The sequence below is a fragment of the Propithecus coquereli genome, unplaced genomic scaffold (assembly GCF_000956105.1).
Source record: "Propithecus coquereli isolate 6110/MARCELLA unplaced genomic scaffold, Pcoq_1.0 Scaffold129, whole genome shotgun sequence".
Lineage (NCBI taxonomy): Eukaryota > Metazoa > Chordata > Mammalia > Primates > Indriidae > Propithecus > Propithecus coquereli.
In genome coordinates, this window is record NW_012137080.1 from 1460015 (window position 1) to 1470076 (window position 10062).

Here is a 10062-nt window from a genome sequence, read left to right on the forward strand (position 1 = left end):
GCCCGGGCCTCGCGCGCCCCCGGGGGAGGGGGACAGGCCCGGCGGCCCCGCCCCGCGCGCGGGACCCTCGGCGGCCGCCCCGCACGCGCTCGGGGCCGTTTCCGGCGTGGCCGCAACAAAGAGCCGCAGCCCTTGCGGCTCTGGCGGGGAGGGCGTGAGACGTCTGCGCCTCCGCGGCGTCTCCACGGAGTGAGCCGGACGCTCTGCCCTCTCCGGTGCGCGGGAGGGTGTCGCCTGGGGGGCCAGGCGTCCCAGGGCCTTCCCGGGGGCCCATCGGCCCGGCTCGAAGGGTGACCCACCCTTGGCAAATGGATGGGGGCAAAGACGTCTCTCAGCCCTACGTTCTTAGGTCCTTGTCACAGACCCTGGAGGGAATGATCTGGGAACCGAAGAGAAACTGGCAGAGGGGGAACCAGGGTAGAAAAGTTTGGTGTGCTGAGGGTTAACGTGTACTTTTCCAAGGCTAAAGGTTTTAAACCTTGTAAGGCTTTAACGTGAACGTAGTTTGCCCTCTGCTCCTCTAGTGGAAGTTAATTCCATGGACGGAACAGGAAATGCAGTGCTCAGCCCAGCCTGCAGAGTCTGCCTGCTGTGAAGGACAGGACGAAGCAGGAGATAACCTTGCCTTCAAGGAACTTAGACTCTTACTGGGGGCCAGAGTGATGTCGTGGCCAGAACACCGCACTAGAATTTGCAATGATATTAATAGGCTTGACCACCCACCAACTGTGATCTTAGAAAAATCATTTCAGTTGTGAGTCACATACAGGATTTAAAGCACTTAAGCCCCAGAACATAAGCCCTAGACACATGCATGCTATTGCTTTTCATATGAGAAAGAATATGATCTGTGTTCCACATAGGATTATGTAAAGACTGAAATCGATACACGTGAAGTAAAGATTCAGTGTGAAGTGATAATTTGGCACAAAACACTACTTCAAACTATGATCTCGAACTGTGTTACCCCTGTAAGTTCAAGACTAGTTTAGCAAAGGGAAACGTGAATAGGCTCTGGAGTGTGTCATTAGATCAGTGTAACATTTGGCACTCCACTAAAATTTCTTTATTAGTAGCAAAATGAATAAGCCTCTGGCCCTTCTTCAAGGAAGATATGGATACTATTTCATTTTTGCATTTTAGGAAGCATTGACTGTGCCAGTCACTGGGATACAAAGATGGACAAAATATATCCCCGGGTTCTTGCATTTGACACATTCAGGTCTGATAAGTTACCATCAGTTATTGAGCATTATGGACCAGGCATCCTGCTAAGTCATTAAACACATTATCTTGTTTAATCCTTGCAGCAGCCTAATGAGTTAGGTGTTGTGTCCCCCATTCCCAACATTAGGAAACAAAGATCAAAAAGAATCTAAGAATCTTCTAAGGTCATACAATATGTTGCAGAATTTGATTTCAAAGTCAGTCTGAATTTGGGGCCCATGCTCCTAACCACAGTGTTCTGCTGCAGACAAGCACAGTTCACCGGAATGGGTGTAATTATGGTGGCTTGTACAAAATGTTCTGTGGCAATACAGGCAGTAAGTGACAAATTCAGCCTCGGGAACTGTCAAGGCAAGCTTCACATTTAAGTAACATTCAAACAGCCTGAAGGATGGACAGGACTTTGCAAATGGAAGAGGGGAGAAGAGTTTTCTGGGCAGAGAGAACTACACAGAGCGTGTAGTTGGGGCCCCTTAGCAATTCCAAGTAGAGTGTGGGTTCTTGGAGGACAGGAGGTCAGGCAGGAACTGTGGAAAGGCATCTTCTCCAGAGGCGAGTTTTGTCCCAGAGGCCGTGGGAGAGCCAGTGTTTAAGCAAAGGAGTACCACGATCAGTCCAGTGTTTTAGACTGAGTACTGCTGGCAGCATTGCAGGTGGACTGCAGCGGGGAGAGAAAGAACCCAACCACCAGTTAAGGGAGCACTTGCAGTTTCTTAAAGGGGAGGTGAAGAAAGCTGGAATCACGGAAGTGGCATCAGGGAAAAAGAGGGAGATGCCAAGGGTAACTTGCCTAGGCATGTAGTTTCTCTACATGGGAAGATGTAAGGCAGGCAGCGAGCAAATAGTATTGGTTTTCTAGCTTTAGTCTGATCAATCTTGTAGGTTCAAGACAGGAACCATAAATATCCTAGAATTTTTGGAAAGAAAGAGGCATCTTCTTACTAACGAGGAAGGCAAGGCTCCATGAAGTTAAATACCTTGCCTAACAATGCAAGGGCAGAACTAGCTTGAGATTCCATAATGTATTCATTCAACCTTTATTTATTACAAACGTACTGTGTTCCAGGAGTAGTGACCAGAGCTGGCGATACAACGGTAACAAAAACTGCCTCCTCCCCTCTCCTCACAGAGCTTTGTAACAGTCTGGCTAGGGAGGCGCACATTGATCAGATCATCACACAAACAAATGCGAACTGTCAGTGGTCTCAAATGCTAAGGCAGCATTTAGGGGATTTGACCTAGTCTGGGAAAGCTTTTCTGAGAGAGGAATGCCTGATCTACAATCTGAAGGATGAATAGAACCTAACCAAGAGAAGGGGAGGTAGGATAAGCATTCTCATCAGAGGGAACAGCATGTGTAAAGTTCCATTGTTTGCAAGACATTATGTATGAAAAACTAAAAGAATGACGGGGACACAGCTAGAAGGAGAGTGTTGTTGGGGATGATGTTTGGAAGTAGTAGATCCTCTTGGCCAGGCTACAGGAGTTTACTTTAGCAATAGAAAGCTGCTGACAGGTTCCAGACTACTGTGTTAGATAAATTGACCCTGACAATTGTGTTTTATTACAGGTGGATAGTTACATGTAAGGGAAAGAATTTTCTCAAACCTTAGAAGTTTCTGAATACCCACCTACCTAGGCAAATCTTGAATGCATTTTTGGACTGTAGTTTTTTTAACATTCTGATTTCTGGGGCCTCTAACGAAGTACAAAGATGAAAAGACTGACATAGAAGTAAAGAAGCAATTATAATACAGTGCGCAGTTTGCTGTTTCAAGGATTAATTGTGTGAGTAATCTATTTATTTATTTTTTTTAATTACAGGTAATATTTGTTCTCTGTCACTGGGAAAGATTTGCACAGCTGAGAAAAAAAAAACAAAACAATAGCATAGCTACGAAGTTGTCTTTCCAGATGAGTAGTGTCTGCAAGAGACTTTCTCGAGGGTAGAGGCGACTGATTTGAGAACACTGGAAAAGAAACAGCCTCATTTCAGAAAAATCCCTGTGCTGGATTTAAGTGACTCGAGATGGAGAAATGGCCAGTGAAGCAATAGCCATGAATTTAGGAACTTAAATTACGAAGAAAACTGTGTTTAAAATAAACAGCCAAGAAATGGCAACAAGCCAGCTGGGGCAGACCGATGACAGCGCTCTTCATGAAGCTCATACTTGTCACTCGGCCACTCTGCGTTCTCACATTCCGTGAAAGGAGTCTTCCAGCTGCCAGGGCCCATCGGCCTTTTCCACTCCCTCTGCCCCATTACTTGGAAGGACTAGAGTTTGAAAAGAGTTTTGGGGTTACTTTGTCTCATTGAAACTCAGGAAAAGAAGTGTTAAAAGGACAAAGGCCCCCCTTTGCTTAATTTCTCTAACTTAGAGGTTGAGCTAATGCATGAGTAAAATATCCTTCCAACCACAGATTAGCACGTGAAAGAAATAGCTCTGGCCTCGGGAAATAAAACCTTAGCAAAGAAGGACTACCAATGAACATGAACAAAGGACCCTTACCCTATATTGCAATTCCTCTACATGTATTTCATTTATTGAGTGCATATTATGTGCTTCCGTTGAGATAGACCGTAGTCATATGAAGGAGAAAAGACCAACATCCATGTAAACAGTTATGAAGTGGCCGAATAAAGGCACTCATAGATACATTAGGTCCTAATCCCTGAAACCTGTGTTACCTTATATGTGTTAAATTAAGGATCTTGTGATAGTGAGGGTGGCCTGGATTATCCAGGTGGGCCCTCAATGCAGTCACAGGTGTTGCTATGAGAGAGGCAGGAAAAGATTTGACACAGACAGAAGACCACCGAAGCAGAGATTGGAGTGATTTAGTGATAAACCAAGGAATGCCAGCAGCCACCAGTAGCTGGAAGAGACAGGAACAATTTTCTTTCCCTACAGCCCTTAGAGGGAGTGTGGCCCTGCTAACACCTCGATTTCAGCCCACTGCTTGCTGCCGATTTCAGACTTCTGGCCTCCAGAACAATGATAGAATAAAGTTCCATTGTTTCAAGCGCCGCAGTCCATGGTAACTTGTCACAGCAGCCACCAAAACTAATACAAATTACAGTACCATAAAATTTGAAAAGGGGGCCGAACGAAATTCAGTAGAAAGGCTTCACAGAGGACCTGACATGTTAGCTCCTTCTAGAAGGAAAAGTAAAGACTGACCAAGGGAAAGGGGCTCCCAAAATGGGTTTGAGACACTAATGGTACAAATTCACTGGGTTAGGAGAGAATTCGACAATCCAGGGGACTTTTTTTCTTGGATTTAACAAATGTTTACATAGCCGTCATTATATACAGACACACCTTTAAGATCTATTCTCATTTAATCCTCCCAATGGCGTTGTACAGATGAGGACACTGAATCACAGAAGTGAAGTAACTTGAACCTGAGGGGGCAGAGAAAGATGGCCAAACAGAAACCTTCGGCAATTGTCCCTCTGCACAAACACAATAATTCAACAACTATCCACACCAGCAAGCGCCTTCAGGAGAACAAATCAGGTGAGTGGTCATACTACCTGGTTTTGACACTGTATCAAGGACAGAGGCACTGAAGAGAACAGAAAACAGTTTTGCATTTCCTATGCTACCCCATCGCCCAGTCCCCTGGCAGGGCCTTGCCTGTGCACCAGGTGGAGAGAGAATGTGTGTGCCTGGCGGGGGAGAGTGATCGTGGGGCTTTGCATTGAAACTCAGGGCCGCCCTGGCACAGGGGAGCACAGGACCGGGCAGAATTCTGCTGGTGCCCATGGAGGGAGCCTTTGGACCAGCCCAGCCAGAGAGACTTCCTCTGCCCCACAGCCCGAGTTCCTGCCAGCCCGACCACCGGCTGACAAAAAGCAGCCTGGGCCCTGGACTACATTCAAAGGCAGTCGGGCCACAAGGACTACAGTCCTTGGGCAATTTCTGTGGCTGTGCTGGCTCAGAGCCAGCGGACTTGGGGTGCACATGACCCAGTGAGACACCAGCAGCTGTGGCCAGGCCCTGGTGGGGTGATACTTTGAGATACTGGCCGAGGATCGTGCATCCAGCTCTACCTTTCCTTTTACCCCTTCCCATTACCTCCCGTTCAGTGACTTCGAGAAGAAAGGGTATTGCAGGATAGGAGCGAAAAGGCTCAAGGCTTCACAAGCCGAGGGGTTTAGGCTGCAAAAGCCTGAGGCCTCGGGGGACTCCGGGCTCCGATCTTAGCAAATTCATGATGATGCAGGAGCAAGGACTCCCTCTGCCCAGAGAAGATTCTCCAGGGTTAGGGTAAGGGAGAATTGGAAGGAAAGCCAGAGGGAAGTCGGGGTACCTCTCTGAGAAAGGGGTGTGCACCATCGTCTCCTTCTAGACTGAACCCTGGGTGATGGGGTGACAGGACTAAAAGCCCCTATTGATTAGAAGGAATTCAGAAGAGAGATAACTATACCCTAGTCACACAGAGACCCCCAAATTCCCTGTGTAATAGGAATGGGTGTGTGGGAGAAATGACCGAAACCTGTCATGGGAAGCAGGAGAGTGGTTTCCCATGCACCCCAGAGGAGCTCTAAAGTAGACCAATGAGCCATATGCTGTGATCTAAATATTTGTGTGCCCCCTCCATTCATACTGAAATTGTAATTTCCAAGGTGGTGGTGTTATGAGGTGGGGCCTTTGGGAAGTGATTAGAACATGCAAGTGGGGCCCTCATGAAGGGCATTGGTGCCCCTAAGAAAGAGGCCCCAGGGAACTTGTGTGCCCCGTCCACAATGTGAGGATGCAGCAAGAAGGCGCTATATCTGAGGAACAGGCCCTCACCAGACTCCAAATCTGCTGGCACCTTGATCTTGGCTCCCAAAATAAGGAGAAGTAACTGTGGTCTTTGGTATAGCAGCCGGAATACACTGAGACACCATCCAAGAGCACCATTGTGGATGAGAACAGGGAATAACCCAGAGATCTCTATGGACTGATGACCAAGGACCAGAGATGTTCCCACCCCATCAATCACTCAATGCCCTAGCATCACGGTGCCGACCACATGCAAGAGGCAACCCTAGGGAACCAACTGAGATGACATTTTTACCACCCAGGGAAAGTGAGGGCTCGTAATGAAAATTGTCAGCTTCTTAAATACATGAGTTTATAGATGAGTTTCATCTTTCCAGTCTCTCCCTATTCCATATGCCTTTGTTACTGCTGTCAAACACATTATCTTAAAATAACTGCTTTATAATGACACTTTCGTTGAAAAACTTGCCCTTTATTGTCTGTCTCGTCAAGGCCAAGATCTTCCTTCTCACTTTAAAAACCCAACTTGTATCTTACTCAGCTTGAATTCTATCTGTTTTGAGAAGCTTTCTTCAAACATTTCTTCCCACACTAATTTCTAGTTCCTAGGTAAGTCTTTTCTGTACCTTGCTGGCATATAGTCATCAACTTTTTATACATATATATGTATGTATGTATGTATGTATCTATCCATCTGTCTGTCTGTGTCTCCCTGTGTACATTAAAAGATCTTCAAAGGGAAACATGTATGTTGTATTTATTTCATAGTCTTCTCCGTGGATAGCTCGATACTTGTTATGTGTTCGATTTGGAAATATTTTCTGAGTGACTGAAGAATAGAAAGGACTGATAAAGTTTTGATGGGTGGTGCACTTTGATTTTGGTGATGTTTTTGACGTAGCTCCTAGACTTTATGACACCATATCCAAAGAACGAATAAACAATTCTAGGGAGTGAATCTGTGAAGAGTTTAAGGAGACCAATATCTTTATTGGTCAGAATCTTTGTTCTGAGGTAGTTAAAAACAATTTTAATAGTGATGAGAGTTTCCTGATCACAGAATGGAAGTGCTGGCTTGGAGGACCCATGCATCCACATAGTCAAAAGGCACCCCGGTAGTACTCTGTCATCTCACCGGACTGCAACAGAAATAAACCTTTGCTTCCAGGCTGAAGTGCAGCAAGAGCCAAATTCCTTAATGCATAATTTACAGTCCTAACACCAGCATCTGAACTGCATTGCAGCATTTTTACTAGCAGCACAGTTCTTCCAGAATAAGAAGCTATTTATATCAGTGGGAGAAGTAAGAAAGCCAAAGAAATCGTGAATAAATAACTCATTGAGGGTCAGATTTGATCAATTCTCAAACTACCCACCATGTTCTCTTGTGTTTGAGGTACAAAAGAAAGAAAAAGAAAAAGCTGAAAGTGACTTTGTCCTCATGACTCAGGCAATGTAATGGTTCTGACCAGATACTAAAAATTGAATAAAGAGGCAACAAAGACCCAAGAAAAAGCCCCAGCGCTGCTGTTTGGTCCTGAACTAGACATGTAAGCTTTTAAGATTTTAAAGACTCATTATATTTTTTCCCCCATCCAAAAAACAAAAAAAGGAACGAATGGAACAAAGTTCAGAAGTCTTGCATATTTCCGTCTTGTTGAGAAGTGACAACTTTCTTATTTTGGGGGAGGCAGTGGTGTCATCTGGTGGCAGAAGGAGGAGGGCTGGGTGCAGAATCTGACTTTGCTCCCAAAGGTGACCTTGAGCAACTCCCATCAAGCCAGATTCTCAGTGCTTTGTACCTCCTGTGAAATCCCCACGGATTTTATTCGGGGGCAGAGAAGTTCCACAGAAAAAGGTGAGAAGTGATATTTGAAAACTTAAAGCCTTATTCTACCTTTTTTATGGGTTTAATCTTTACATAAAATTTGAATGCATCAGTTAAGTTTATTTCTTTTATATGCAAAGAGAAGAAAAATACAGGAGGGAAAAATTTATAATAGCTGCACATTGAGGAAGAATCCATGCAAAAGCTGAACATGGTCAAATGTCATCTCAGGTGGGAGCTATTGCAACACTTCAAAAAGGCTTTTTTGGCTTAGTTTTTTTTTCTTAATAAGGATTAAAAATTAGTAACATTAAACGTTTGTTATTTGGGAAATAATTGAAATTTAAGGTGGATACAACACATTTTCTTAATCTGGAAAAAGAGTATTTCTTGTTTGCTTGATAACAAATGAATTGATACAACATTATCTGTAAGTACAGCTAATTTAAAACGCAAATAATTATTTGAGCCCCCCAAAGTGCTGGGATTACAGACATGAGCCACTGTCACTGGCCCACTGGAAATGTTTTGTAAAGTACTCAGATGTCAAGCAAATATTTTATATGATTATGAAATTTTTAAAATTCAGGCTTTTATTTCACTGGCTTGTATTTCTGAAATATAGCTCTGTGAATGCAGAAGATGAAATTTTTTTCCCTCCCATCAATTGCTAGTTTTCCTTTAATACAAGCTACGTCTCTGTCTTTTCTTAAGCATTCTGTAAAATGAAATCAGACAAAAGAATACTGAAAAATATAGATTAAGTGGGAAAAATGATTAATAAGTGTAGCTTTCCGGGTCAAAGAATAAACCAACTGAAGAATTTTCACATCCCTTCATTATTCAGTGTTTTATTGATTTAACTGTGTAAAATGCTTTCTTGGGTTACGTGGAGAAGCCAAAATTAAATCGGAGTCAGATCTTGTCCTCTAGGAATTCAGACTCTTAGAAGAGGACACATGACATATACTTAGAGCGCTGTAAAAATCAACTAGAGTGGCCGGGCGCGGTGGCTCACGCCTGTAATCCTAGCTCTCTGGGAGGCCGAGGCGGGAGGATTGTTTGAGCTCAGGAGTTCCAGACCAGCCTGAGCAAGAGCGAGACCCCGTCTCTACTAAAAATAGAAAGAAATTAATCAGACAACTAAAAATATATAGAAAAAATTAGCCGGGCATGGTGGCGCATGCCTGTAGTCCCAGCTACTCGGGAGGCTGAGGCAGGAGGATCGCTTGAGCCCAGGAGTGTGAGGCTGCTGTGAGCTAGGCTGACGCCACGGCACTCACTGTAGCCAGGGCAACAGAGTGAGACTCTGTCCCCCCCCCAAAAAAAAAAAAAATCAACTAGAGTGAAAACCTCATGAGGTCAAAGATGTTTGCTTTGCTCACCAGACAATGCCTGATACAATGTACTATCATCTATTTAACTAGTTCCTTGTCTAATTTTTTTTATTATGTTGAAATAAGCATCTTTGTCAAGTTAAATGAAATTATTTATATTCATGAATAATTCATTAGACTAAATCCTAAAATTAGGATGGTTAGGTAAAGTGTATACAAATTTATAAAACCTGATACATTATATGGAACTGATACAAAAATGTATGCATTTCTTTATTTGCACATTTATTTATTATAATGTTTACAGACCAGAAAGAATAATTTAACTCAGTGCATATCACTGCCTCAATTTCATTTAATTTCCAAAAAATTCATCATAGCTAATATGAGACATTTTAGATCAAATCATTGAACTTTGAATAAAGGGATCCTACGTATCATATAGCTTTATTCCAGAGTTGAGGAAATTGAGGCTAAAGTCATTGCATATCCTGTTCATAGTCATAGCTGCCAAGGAGCAGAGCTAATCCAATCTTGGACGCAGGTGCTCTTTTCTCCTTGCAAGATGCTCAGGGAAGTTCAAGTTTTTCTTCAGATATCCAAGTAAGCCTTGAGAATTTGAACGCACCGAAGTTAAGTAGACTCTATATATGTCTCACCCTTAATTTTGTTGTTGATGCTATTAGCAAGATAGGATATTTAAAAATTATTTTGTGATTAAAATGCTTAGCTCAGAAAGGCTTTCTAAAAATTTGCTTTATTATCTGTAATTTTGTACCAATGGCCACCAAGTGCTGTATAATTCTACTCGATGCTGCTTATATTCATTTATTTATTTAAAATGGAAATAGCTTTGTTTTGATAAATAAAATAATGGAGCAAGGATGTGGAGAAA